General features: G+C 53.1%; 5 non-coding genes across 5 annotated transcripts; all 5 read left to right on the top strand.

Moving 5' to 3' along the window:
- Positions 1–1,054: 1,054 nt before the first annotated feature.
- LOC148647928 (U2 spliceosomal RNA) lies at positions 1,055–1,252 on the top strand. Its single transcript, XR_015927106.1, has one exon. It is a non-coding gene; the product is annotated as a U2 spliceosomal RNA (small nuclear RNA).
- An 847-nt stretch (positions 1,253–2,099) lies between these two features.
- LOC148647927 (U2 spliceosomal RNA) lies at positions 2,100–2,290 on the top strand. The gene has a single exon (XR_015927456.1). It is a non-coding gene; the product is annotated as a U2 spliceosomal RNA (small nuclear RNA).
- Positions 2,291–3,137: 847 nt separating this feature from the next.
- On the top strand, positions 3,138–3,328 carry LOC148647926 (U2 spliceosomal RNA). Its single transcript, XR_015927455.1, has one exon. It is a non-coding gene; the product is annotated as a U2 spliceosomal RNA (small nuclear RNA).
- Positions 3,329–9,804: 6,476 nt separating this feature from the next.
- On the top strand, positions 9,805–9,999 carry LOC148647925 (U2 spliceosomal RNA). The gene has a single exon (XR_015927013.1). It is a non-coding gene; the product is annotated as a U2 spliceosomal RNA (small nuclear RNA).
- An 847-nt stretch (positions 10,000–10,846) lies between these two features.
- LOC148647924 (U2 spliceosomal RNA) lies at positions 10,847–11,037 on the top strand. The gene has a single exon (XR_015927454.1). It is a non-coding gene; the product is annotated as a U2 spliceosomal RNA (small nuclear RNA).
- Positions 11,038–12,007: the final 970 nt, after the last annotated feature.

Here is a 12,007-nt window from a genome sequence, read left to right as displayed (position 1 = left end):
TATTCAGGGAAGGTTTTGGTACTGAAAGGTGACATTCTACCAAGTCTTGTGCACATTGCAAAGGTCTTTCCTATGCCAGTTTGTTATAGACGCTCCTTAACGAAGATGGTTTTTGATTTTGTGTGGGGGGGCGGTTATGAATATGTGAAACGTCTAGATATGTACAGGAACATCAGTGAGGGGGGTAGAGAAGTTCCAGATCTGCCAATCAAACTAGATGCCATATTTGTGGCTGATCTGTGTAAAGCAGTAGATGATAAGATCTTATACAAACATCAGTTTTTTGTGCGGTTGTGGTTCGCCTGGGTCGTCAGGCCCTCAGAAGTGTGGAGGAACGACGTTCCCAAGGCTGAAGTTTTACCGTGTTTCTACGAACATGCGGCCGCATGGTTAAGGAAGTATGTAAAAGATGCGGACAGGTCAGTGATTGTTTCCCACAGGCTCTTATACAAGACGGCTAAGAGCAGTGAAAAAGGAACCAATGTTGTGGTCCCTACTGATGTGTGGAAAAGGGTGCAACCTAAGAGCCTGGATAACAGGCTCAAAGATTTAAACTGGATGTGTGTTTGGGGACGTCTGCCAGTAAGAGAGGTAATGCACAGACACAAGTTGGCTCGCTCAGCAATTTGCCCAAGACCTCTATGTGCAGAGGTAGAGTCCATTAGTCATGTGTTCTGGGGTTGCAGGATTGCGAAAGCAGTGTGGGGGCAGATGTCGGACCTTTTTAACAAACTGGAACCGGGTTTTGTGCTATCTGGAGATAAAGTTCTCAGACGGTGGAGTAGGACTTCGAGATCTGTGAGATGTGATCTTGTAATCTGGTTTTTAATCAGCATGGTGAAATTTGTGTTATGGGGATCGAGAAACAATTTGGTCAAACATGGTCATGTGGAAGGGGCTGGGGCAATATGTGCGAGGGTTCGTTTTGAGCTGCATAAGATGCTGACAGTAGAGGTGCGTAGGTGGGGTTTTCATGCAGCCAAAGAGAAATGGAAACCATTGCTGGATTAAGGGGATAAGTTTGCTGTTCGTGGATTGTGATGAATGATTTGTGATTTGGTTTTGTATTGTTATAATAAATGTAAAAAAAAAAAAAAAATCTGTTCTTATCAGTTTAATATCTGATACGTCCCCCATCGGGGGACCACATATTAAACGGATTTTTGGAACAGGGAGCTGGATCAGGAGCTTGCTCCGTCCTCTCCACGCATCGGCCCGGTATTGCAGCGCCTCCGGGAGCGGTGCACCACCTTCTCTCAGCGGTGAAAAGACAGACGTAGGTAGCTAGGTAGCTAGCTAGCTAGCGAGCGAGCGAGCAAGCAAGCGAAGTGGACTGGAGCTCCTTCTTCTCGGGTCTCGTCCCTCGTCCCCCATCTGTGTGTCTCTGTGTTCTGTCTCTCTCTCGCCCTCTCGGTTCCCGTGCTCCCTCTGTGCGCTTTCCCGCGTCTCGACTCTCTGGGCAAGCAGGCCGGCCCCCTTTTCGGCTCCCGTGCGTTTTCCCTCCAAAAAACTTAGGTTTTTCAGCCTTTTCCCAGGGAGGCAGGCGTGGCTTGCTTGCTTGCTTGCTTGCTTGCTTGCTTGCTTGCGTGCGTGTCCGTCCCCGTCCCTGCAGGCGGGCCCCTTTCGACAGCTGGGCGTTTTCCCTCCAAAAAACTTAGTATATCCACCTTTTCTTTCTTTTTTTTCGGCAGGCAGGCAGGCAGGCGTGTGTGCGCGCGCGTCCCCGTCCCTCCCTCCCTCCCGAGAGAGAGCTGCCCCTTGCCTCTGCCCGCAGGTGCTGGCGCTCGGCTTTGGCTTGCAGCCGGTTGGGCGCAGCTGCTGCCGGTGGGAGGGGCCTAAGCTAAGGAGGCCGGGCGGCTGGCGCCCCCTGCGGCTGCGGTCGTTGTCGGGCCGTTGACAGAAGATCAAAGAGCAGGGCCCCCGCCCGGGACTGGCAGGAAGGCAGGCGGGCAGGCAAGAGAGAGGGGGAGCAGAGTCCCGCGGCAGGCCTCTGGCTGCAGGGAGGCCGGCAGCTGCGCGGGTCCCGGGCTCCAGAGGAGTCGGCCTGCGCCACTGTGCGCCAGCGGAACGCCCGCGCGTCGGTCCGCGCCTTTGTGGGCATCGCTTCTCGGCCTTTTGGCTAAGATCAAGTGTAGTATCTGTTCTTATCAGTTTAATATCTGATACGTCCCCCATCGGGGGACCACATATTAAACGGATTTTTGGAACAGGGAGCTGGATCAGGAGCTTGCTCCGTCCTCTCCACGCATCGGCCCGGTATTGCAGCGCCTCCGGGAGCGGTGCACCACCTTCTCTCAGCGGTGAAAAGACAGACGTAGGTAGCTAGGTAGCTAGCTAGCTAGCGAGCGAGCGAGCAAGCAAGCGAAGTGGACTGGAGCTCCTTCTTCTCGGGTCTCGTCCCTCGTCCCCCATCTGTGTGTCTCTGTGTTCTGTCTCTCTCTCGCCCTCTCGGTTCCCGTGCTCCCTCTGTGCGCTTTCCCGCGTCTCGACTCTCTGGGCAAGCAGGCCGGCCCCCTTTTCGGCTCCCGTGCGTTTTCCCTCCAAAAAACTTAGGTTTTTCAGCCTTTTCCCAGGGAGGCAGGCGTGGCTTGCTTGCTTGCTTGCTTGCTTGCTTGCTTGCTTGCGTGCGTGTCCGTCCCCGTCCCTGCAGGCGGGCCCCTTTCGACAGCTGGGCGTTTTCCCTCCAAAAAACTTAGTATATCCACCTTTTCTTTCTTTTTTTTCGGCAGGCAGGCAGGCAGGCGTGTGTGCGCGCGCGTCCCCGTCCCTCCCTCCCTCCCGAGAGAGAGCTGCCCCTTGCCTCTGCCCGCAGGTGCTGGCGCTCGGCTTTGGCTTGCAGCCGGTTGGGCGCAGCTGCTGCCGGTGGGAGGGGCCTAAGCTAAGGAGGCCGGGCGGCTGGCGCCCCCTGCGGCTGCGGTCGTTGTCGGGCCGTTGACAGAAGATCAAAGAGCAGGGCCCCCGCCCGGGACTGGCAGGAAGGCAGGCGGGCAGGCAAGAGAGAGGGGGAGCAGAGTCCCGCGGCAGGCCTCTGGCTGCAGGGAGGCCGGCAGCTGCGCGGGTCCCGGGCTCCAGAGGAGTCGGCCTGCGCCACTGTGCGCCAGCGGAACGCCCGCGCGTCGGTCCGCGCCTTTGTGGGCATCGCTTCTCGGCCTTTTGGCTAAGATCAAGTGTAGTATCTGTTCTTATCAGTTTAATATCTGATACGTCCCCCATCGGGGGACCACATATTAAACGGATTTTTGGAACAGGGAGCTGGATCAGGAGCTTGCTCCGTCCTCTCCACGCATCGGCCCGGTATTGCAGCGCCTCCGGGAGCGGTGCACCACCTTCTCTCAGCGGTGAAAAGACAGACGTAGGTAGCTAGGTAGCTAGCTAGCTAGCGAGCGAGCGAGCAAGCAAGCGAAGTGGACTGGAGCTCCTTCTTCTCGGGTCTCGTCCCTCGTCCCCCATCTGTGTGTCTCTGTGTTCTGTCTCTCTCTCGCCCTCTCGGTTCCCGTGCTCCCTCTGTGCGCTTTCCCGCGTCTCGACTCTCTGGGCAAGCAGGCCGGCCCCCTTTTCGGCTCCCGTGCGTTTTCCCTCCAAAAAACTTAGGTTTTTCAGCCTTTTCCCAGGGAGGCAGGCGTGGCTTGCTTGCTTGCTTGCTTGCTTGCTTGCTTGCTTGCGTGCGTGTCCGTCCCCGTCCCTGCAGGCGGGCCCCTTTCGACAGCTGGGCGTTTTCCCTCCAAAAAACTTAGTATATCCACCTTTTCTTTCTTTTTTTTCGGCAGGCAGGCAGGCAGGCGTGTGTGCGCGCGCGTCCCCGTCCCTCCCTCCCTCCCGAGAGAGAGCTGCCCCTTGCCTCTGCCCGCAGGTGCTGGCGCTCGGCTTTGGCTTGCAGCCGGTTGGGCGCAGCTGCTGCCGGTGGGAGGGGCCTAAGCTAAGGAGGCCGGGCGGCTGGCGCCCCCTGCGGCTGCGGTCGTTGTCGGGCCGTTGACAGAAGATCAAAGAGCAGGGCCCCCGCCCGGGACTGGCAGGAAGGCAGGCGGGCAGGCAAGAGAGAGGGGGAGCAGAGTCCCGCGGCAGGCCTCTGGCTGCAGGGAGGCCGGCAGCTGCGCGGGTCCCGGGCTCCAGAGGAGTCGGCCTGCGCCACTGTGCGCCAGCGGAACGCCCGCGCGTCGGTCCGCGCCTTTGTGGGCATCGCTTCTCGGCCTTTTGGCTAAGATCAAGTGTGTGGCCTGACCGCAGCTTGCATCTTAGCCAGGAGAAAGGGAGAGACGGATCGCTTGTTTCGGGGAGACTCGAAGCCTTTTTTTGCGTGGCGGTTTTTTTCCGGCCATTTTTGACGATGGAGGGAGGAGCCTTTTCAAGGGAAGGAAGAGTGCGACATGCTGTGCGTTTTGTGTTACGAGACAACGGGGAGAAGACGGAGTTCACTTCAAGGGACAGTTTCGAGGACGAGGTGATGAGAGATGCCCTGCACCTGGAGCCTGAGGACGTGTTCTGCCTACAAGACTTCCCGGGTAAGAGGTGTTTTGACCTTTCGCTCAACTCAGAGAATATTGTCAGGGGCGTTTGGGCAGAGGTGAACAGAAGGAAAGAGGAAAAACCTTTCGTGGACTACTATGTGGAGCCCTTGTTTGCCAGGGAGTTAAGAACCTTGACAGTGGCAATGTTTAACCCCTATATGCCTGAAGAAAACATAGTCTGTTTTTTGAAGCGCTTCGTGGATATTCAGGGCATAGGGGTGAAGATAATAGACAGGAAAAACTATTGGACAGGGAAGTGGCGTTACAGGGTGCGTTTCAGAGCGAATGGGTCAGCACCGGACGGTCTTTTGCACCCGCCTGCATCATTTGAGATAGGCTCCAACAGGGGGTACTTGTTCTATTACGGACAGCCCTCGGTTTGCAGGAGATGTAGGAAGGAGGGACATCATGTGGTGGATTGCAGGGAGCGAATCTGCAGAAGATGTGAGGGGGTTGGTCACCTATCTTCAGAATGCAAGGAAGAGAGGAGGTGTAATCTGTGCGGAGGTGCAGGGCATATATTTAAAGACTGTGCTTTACGGAAAAGGACTTTTTCAGAAGTCGTGAGTGGAGTTGCAGGTGAAAGACCAGGTGCTGCAAATGAAGAGGAGAGGCGAAGAGAGGTGGATGAAGGTGGGGAGGCTGACAATAGGGAACCTGGAAAAAAGGGAAACCGAAGGTTTTCAAAAGATGGAAGCTTCTTAACGGTAGAAGAAGAGGAAACCGGAGAAGTGGTGAGAGGGGCAGAAGAAGGGGCGGAGCTCAATTTGCATATGCAAAGTGAGCCCACAGATGGAAGTTTTTCTGATAAGGACAGCTTTTCAGAGGTTTCAGAGACGCCAGGACTAGACTTTTTGAAAGCAGCTGCGATGGAAGTGGGGCAGGAGGTGCAAAGTGTCCAGGAAGGGAGTTGGGGAGAGAGGATGGAGGAAGAGGAGGGAGAAGGGCCGTCGGTGTCAAAAAGATCCATAAAGAGGAAGGCACAAGGCTCAGATGCTCTAGTGGCCAAAAAGGCAGATAGAGGTACTGAGGATTTGTCACTGAGTGATACACCTGTCTCAGAGGTCCTGGTGGCAGTTTACACACCTGGAGAGGGTGAAGTCCATGATGAGGGACTTGTTCTGTCCCAGTCCAGAGATTGCTCAGTATTATCAGGAGCTTCTTGCATACCTGAAACGGATGAGGGCAACCAGGTACTTACCGGAGGTGGGGGTGTCCAGGCTGAGCAGAAGCTGAGGAGTGAGGAGGGCCTTTGGCTCGATTCGGACCTCCCCAGAGATTTCATCGACCTGTGCAAATGGAACGAAAAGAATAGAGATGTTCATTGGCCAGCCGGGTTTGAAGAACAGGATCTGCAGAAGAAAGGGATTAAGTACAAGTGTGAGTACCTTGGTAAAGAAGTGAGACGCATTCAAATATATGGAAGAACCCACTCAGAGATAGGTTCAAAAAAGTGCCTTTTCTCGGATTTAGTAAAGCAGTGGAGGAACAGTGCTGGGAAGGCAAAGGAAGCCTTTGCTTCAGGGGTGTACAGAAAGGAAGGAAGGTATGTGAAAAAGTTGGATGCCTCATCAGGTTTTTTAAAGAAGTGTGAATGGCAGAACGGAAATGTGAGGTTCCCGAACAAGGCGGGTGGAATCAAAAACGTACTCAGAAGATTTCCGGGAGTGAAACTCGAGAACGAAGGAGCGGCTAGGAGAATCACAAGATTGACTGTGAGTGGTCATCAAGAATCGGAAGTGCGGGACGCTTACATAGCGGTGATGGCCATTATAGATAAATGGGAAGAGAAAATGTAAAATAATTATTCATGACTATAAAAGTCCTCACGTTAAACACCAGGGGGCTGAGGGATAAAGTGAAAAGGACAGCAGTCTTTCAGTCTTTGAGGATTTTTAATTTCGATGTCTGTCTTTTGCAGGAGGTTCATTTGAAAAATGATAATGATGTGGTCGGTTTTGCGCGTGAGTGGGATAGAGGTGATTCTAGGTGGAGTGTGGGTGGGGTTCACTCATCGGGTGTGGGTGTGTTGATTGGAAATCGGGATGTTTTAGTCGAAGGGAGTGTTGCAGTGGTACCGGGAAGAGTCTTAAGTGTTGATTTGTGCATTGGTGAGTGTAACTTTAGAATAGTGTGTGTCTATGCTCCTGCTGTAGGGTCAATGAGGGCAGATTTTTTTAAAGAACTGTTCCCTTTGTGTGCCACGAATAGGTTCCTGGTTATTGGTGGAGATTTTAATGTTGACCTCTTTAATAAGGAAGAGGCAGGGGCAAAGCAGCTGCGCACACTATTGACGCGCTTTAATTTAGTTGATAGTGCAGTGCGTTTCCGAGCAAAAGGGGTGGTACCTACCTGGAGAAACACAGCGGGTGTAGCGAAGCGCCTTGATTATGTTTTTGTATCCAGGGAGGTGGCAGTTGGTGGAGTAAACACTCATCCGGCCTGGCTTTCAGATCACGATATTGTAGAAGTGGATTTGAGCCTGGCAAGAGGAATGTATGGGAAGGGTGTATGGAGAATGAATGTTGAGGTGTTGGAGGAGAGAGAGTATGTAGATTGTATGAGTTTGTATTTGAACAGGTGGCGGGAAGAAAGGCGACAGCATGTTCCCACGTTGGAATGGTGGGAGCAGATCAAAAAGAAAATCAAAAAAGAAACGAGGTCATATTGTCGTGAGCGTCAGAAAAAGGTGAGGAGAGAGGGGAGACTGCTCCAGGAAGAGCTGAATAAGCTCTACGCTCTCCTTAACGAAGGAGTGCAAGTGGACATGGCTGAGGTGGCAGCCTCAAAAAGGAAATTAAGGGCATATCACGAGGAGAGGGCAAAGAATTTTATTTTTAAGGCCCGAGTTGACTCATCCCTGCAGCAAGGGACCTGTGTTTCTTATCTTTTTAGACAGGTGAGAAAGCAACAGGTTAAAAGAAGGCTGGACGGGATACAAGTGGATGAGAGCACAGTAGTAGCAGATAAAGAAGGCATGTTGGAGGCAGTGTTTGGTTATTATCAGAATCTCTTTTCTGAAAAGGAGATGGGAAGGGAGACAGATTTTGCCTCCCTGGATTGTATTGTCTCAAAGCTGCCAGAGGAGAGTAGGGCCCTCTTAGAAAGGCCGTTTACATTAGAAGAGCTCAGGGTGGCCTTAGCTGGCTCAAAAAATGGAAAGGTGCCTGGAATTGATGGTTTGCCATCAGAATTCTACAGGACCTTCTGGGGTATATTGGGGCCGATCTTGCTGGAGGTAATGAAGGAGGTTTTTTGCAAGGACGTTTTGGGAAGATCGATGCGTGAGGGGGTTTTGACTCTGCTGTATAAAAAAGGCCAACCGACAGAGTTAGCGAATTGGAGGCCTTTAACTATGCTTTGCTCAGATTATAAACTGTTCGCAAAGGTGTTAGTTAATAGGATGAAAGGGGTGTTGGACAAAGTGATTGGGAAAGATCAGACGTGTGGGGTCCAGGGAAGGAAAATTACCTGGTCATTGCAGTTGGTTAGGGACATAATAGCGTGGTCCGAGCAGAGGAAAATCCCCCTTGCACTGGTGAGCCTTGATTTGGAGAAGGCTTTTGATAGAGTGTCACATAAGTTTTTGTGGGCCGTGATGGAGAGGATGGGTTTTGGCACACTTTTTATTAGGTGGCTAAAGACTCTGTATAAGCACGTAGGGAGTAGAGTGGTGGTGAATGGGTATCTTGGGAAATTGGTAGAACAGAAGGTGGGCGTGAGACAAGGTTGTCCTTTATCGCCTCTATTGTTTGTAATCTATTTGGAGCCTTTTGTTAGGATGGTTAACGCGAGCCCACGTGTAGAAGGAATAATGCTGCCTGGGAGTGGTGGGGGGAGGGTGAAGATGACTTTGTATGCTGACGATATCACTTTGATGGTAGGGTCGAAGGAAAGTCTGCAGGAGGCTCTGGGGATTTTCGATAGCTTCGCCCGGATATCTGGGGCAAAGTTAAATAGACAAAAAAGCAAAGTTAAATATTTTGGGTGTTGGAGGGACGAAAAGGGAAGTCTCTGCGACCTGAATTACTGCAGGGGTCCTTTGAAAGTTTTGGGGGTTTCTTTTAATGACCTGAGTACGATTCATAACAGCTGGCAAGAGGCATTGGAGGTGGTCAGGAAAAGGCTACTCCGATGGGGCGACAGAAGGTTTTCTTTCATCGAAAAGGTAATCATATTAAAAACAGACGTGTTACCCGCCCTCACGTTTTTAGCAAATGTGTATCCTATGCCGGCTAGGTATAACAGGTATCTGGTCAGAGAAGTTTTTAGTTTTTTGTGGAATAAAAAATATGAATATGTAAAACGTGTAGATATGTATAGATCCATAGAAAAGGGGGGTAGGTCAGTACCGAACATGCCGATCAAGTTAAATTGTTTATTTGTGTCTGGTTTGTGTAAAGCTTTGAAACAGCCTGTGTCTCATGATCATCAGTACTTTGTAAGATTTTGGTTATCAAACAGCATGCGCAGACTCACCAACTGGAAGAACGACGTCCCTCACGGTGAAGATCTGCCCTGGCATTACAGGCATGCAGTGTCCTGGACAAGGAAACATCTGGAGTCGGTGGACGAGTTGGAGATGCTGGATCACAGGGCACTGTATTGCGCTATAACAGAAAGAGAAGAAGCCAGGGTTGTGGGGGGCGTTGCAAATGAGATCTGGGGAAGAGTGCAGCCCAAGGGTTTGCGTTTGGACTGTCTAGACCTCAATTGGTTAACGGTATGGAAGAGACTTCCAGTAAGATCCGTATTATATAAACATAAGTTGACTAAACAAGTCGGGTGCCCTCGAACGGGATGTTGTGGCGAGGAAAGCATCGAACATGTATTTTGGTTCTGTAATTTTGCGCAAAAAGTGTGGGAAAAGAGTAAAATTGTTTTGGAAGCTATAGATAGCACCTTTACGATAAACCTTGCAACAATAATGTTTGGTATAAGGAGGGGGGGGAGAACGAAAGAAATGTGTTTTTTGTTATGGTTTTTAATTAGCTTTGTGAAAATAGAACTGTGGGCTGCAAGAAATTTGTTGGTGAAGAAGGGAGTGACATGTGATGTGGGAGGGGTGTGGAAAAAGGTATTGTGGGATGTCAGATGTATGGTGGCCAATGATAAAAGGAAGTTGAGTTTTCACGCTGTTAAAGAAAAGTGGAAAGTATTGGCCAATGTCTAACTATTGATGGTCTTGTTTATTGTAATCCCATGTTTTGATTGGTTTATGCAGTGTTTTGTTTGAGTTATTTGTGTGTCTATATGTTTGATTTTGGTGATTGATGAGGTTTCTGTGAACTTGTTTGTTGTTACTTTTTGATAATAAAAAAAAAAAAAAAAAAAAAAAAAATCTGTTCTTATCAGTTTAATATCTGATACGTCCCCCATCGGGGGACCACATATTAAACGGATTTTTGGAACAGGGAGCTGGATCAGGAGCTTGCTCCGTCCTCTCCACGCATCGGCCCGGTATTGCAGCGCCTCCGGGAGCGGTGCACCACCTTCTCTCAGCGGTGAAAAGACAGACGTAGGTAGCTAGGTAGCTAGCTAGCTAGCGAGCGAGCGAGCAAGCAAGCGAAGTGGACTGGAGCTCCTTCTTCTCGGGTCTCGTCCCTCGTCCCCCATCTGTGTGTCTCTGTGTTCTGTCTCTCTCTCGCCCTCTCGGTTCCCGTGCTCCCTCTGTGCGCTTTCCCGCGTCTCGACTCTCTGGGCAAGCAGGCCGGCCCCCTTTTCGGCTCCCGTGCGTTTTCCCTCCAAAAAACTTAGGTTTTTCAGCCTTTTCCCAGGGAGGCAGGCGTGGCTTGCTTGCTTGCTTGCTTGCTTGCTTGCTTGCTTGCGTGCGTGTCCGTCCCCGTCCCTGCAGGCGGGCCCCTTTCGACAGCTGGGCGTTTTCCCTCCAAAAAACTTAGTATATCCACCTTTTCTTTCTTTTTTTTCGGCAGGCAGGCAGGCAGGCGTGTGTGCGCGCGCGTCCCCGTCCCTCCCTCCCTCCCGAGAGAGAGCTGCCCCTTGCCTCTGCCCGCAGGTGCTGGCGCTCGGCTTTGGCTTGCAGCCGGTTGGGCGCAGCTGCTGCCGGTGGGAGGGGCCTAAGCTAAGGAGGCCGGGCGGCTGGCGCCCCCTGCGGCTGCGGTCGTTGTCGGGCCGTTGACAGAAGATCAAAGAGCAGGGCCCCCGCCCGGGACTGGCAGGAAGGCAGGCGGGCAGGCAAGAGAGAGGGGGAGCAGAGTCCCGCGGCAGGCCTCTGGCTGCAGGGAGGCCGGCAGCTGCGCGGGTCCCGGGCTCCAGAGGAGTCGGCCTGCGCCACTGTGCGCCAGCGGAACGCCCGCGCGTCGGTCCGCGCCTTTGTGGGCATCGCTTCTCGGCCTTTTGGCTAAGATCAAGTGTAGTATCTGTTCTTATCAGTTTAATATCTGATACGTCCCCCATCGGGGGACCACATATTAAACGGATTTTTGGAACAGGGAGCTGGATCAGGAGCTTGCTCCGTCCTCTCCACGCATCGGCCCGGTATTGCAGCGCCTCCGGGAGCGGTGCACCACCTTCTCTCAGCGGTGAAAAGACAGACGTAGGTAGCTAGGTAGCTAGCTAGCTAGCGAGCGAGCGAGCAAGCAAGCGAAGTGGACTGGAGCTCCTTCTTCTCGGGTCTCGTCCCTCGTCCCCCATCTGTGTGTCTCTGTGTTCTGTCTCTCTCTCGCCCTCTCGGTTCCCGTGCTCCCTCTGTGCGCTTTCCCGCGTCTCGACTCTCTGGGCAAGCAGGCCGGCCCCCTTTTCGGCTCCCGTGCGTTTTCCCTCCAAAAAACTTAGGTTTTTCAGCCTTTTCCCAGGGAGGCAGGCGTGGCTTGCTTGCTTGCTTGCTTGCTTGCTTGCTTGCTTGCGTGCGTGTCCGTCCCCGTCCCTGCAGGCGGGCCCCTTTCGACAGCTGGGCGTTTTCCCTCCAAAAAACTTAGTATATCCACCTTTTCTTTCTTTTTTTTCGGCAGGCAGGCAGGCAGGCGTGTGTGCGCGCGCGTCCCCGTCCCTCCCTCCCTCCCGAGAGAGAGCTGCCCCTTGCCTCTGCCCGCAGGTGCTGGCGCTCGGCTTTGGCTTGCAGCCGGTTGGGCGCAGCTGCTGCCGGTGGGAGGGGCCTAAGCTAAGGAGGCCGGGCGGCTGGCGCCCCCTGCGGCTGCGGTCGTTGTCGGGCCGTTGACAGAAGATCAAAGAGCAGGGCCCCCGCCCGGGACTGGCAGGAAGGCAGGCGGGCAGGCAAGAGAGAGGGGGAGCAGAGTCCCGCGGCAGGCCTCTGGCTGCAGGGAGGCCGGCAGCTGCGCGGGTCCCGGGCTCCAGAGGAGTCGGCCTGCGCCACTGTGCGCCAGCGGAACGCCCGCGCGTCGGTCCGCGCCTTTGTGGGCATCGCTTCTCGGCCTTTTGGCTAAGATCAAGTGTGTGGCCTGACCGCAGCTTGCATCTTAGCCAGGAGAAAGGGAGAGACGGATCGCTTGTTTCGGGGAGACTCGAAGCCTTTTTTTGCGTGG

Source organism: Lepisosteus platostomus, chromosome 15 (assembly GCF_059453375.1).
Source record: "Lepisosteus platostomus isolate fLepPlt1 chromosome 15, fLepPlt1.hap1, whole genome shotgun sequence".
NCBI classification, from domain to species: Eukaryota; Metazoa; Chordata; class Actinopteri; order Semionotiformes; family Lepisosteidae; genus Lepisosteus; species Lepisosteus platostomus.
This window is presented reverse-complemented; position numbering and strand designations above follow the sequence as displayed.